Raw genomic sequence first — 468 nt, 5'->3', positions numbered from 1 at the left:
AAAAATGTCAATACATACTTTTTTTAAATATTTATATTCATACATATATATAATACATACATTTTAACAATAGAACAAAATGTATGCAATGTATGTAATGAAATAAGCTTTGTTACCTTTAATTGGCATAATAAACTAAATGTTTCTAATAAAAAACTAAATGTTTCTAATAATAAACTAAATGTTTCTAATAAAAAACTAAATGTTTCTAAGGGTATGCCCTAACCACATGGCATATTCCATGCTTTTATGCTCAAAAGCACATTTTATCACATATATGCCGGACTCGCTTAAATTGTTGGCCGCCATGCTCATATTAGGTTCAAATGTTGCCTAACTGGCAAGTTTCCTGGTATTTTCATTGAATAAATTAATTACACTCATTTAAACTTAAAAAACACATTACCCATAAGTTCTTATGCAGCACACTTACTGTAAACTAAAGTTAAAATTACTTACTGTAAACTA

This window comes from Priapulus caudatus, unplaced genomic scaffold, assembly GCF_000485595.1.
Source record: "Priapulus caudatus unplaced genomic scaffold, Priapulus_caudatus-5.0.1 Scaffold261, whole genome shotgun sequence".
NCBI classification, from domain to species: Eukaryota; Metazoa; Priapulida; class Priapulimorpha; order Priapulimorphida; family Priapulidae; genus Priapulus; species Priapulus caudatus.
Note: the sequence above shows the minus strand (reverse complement) of the source record.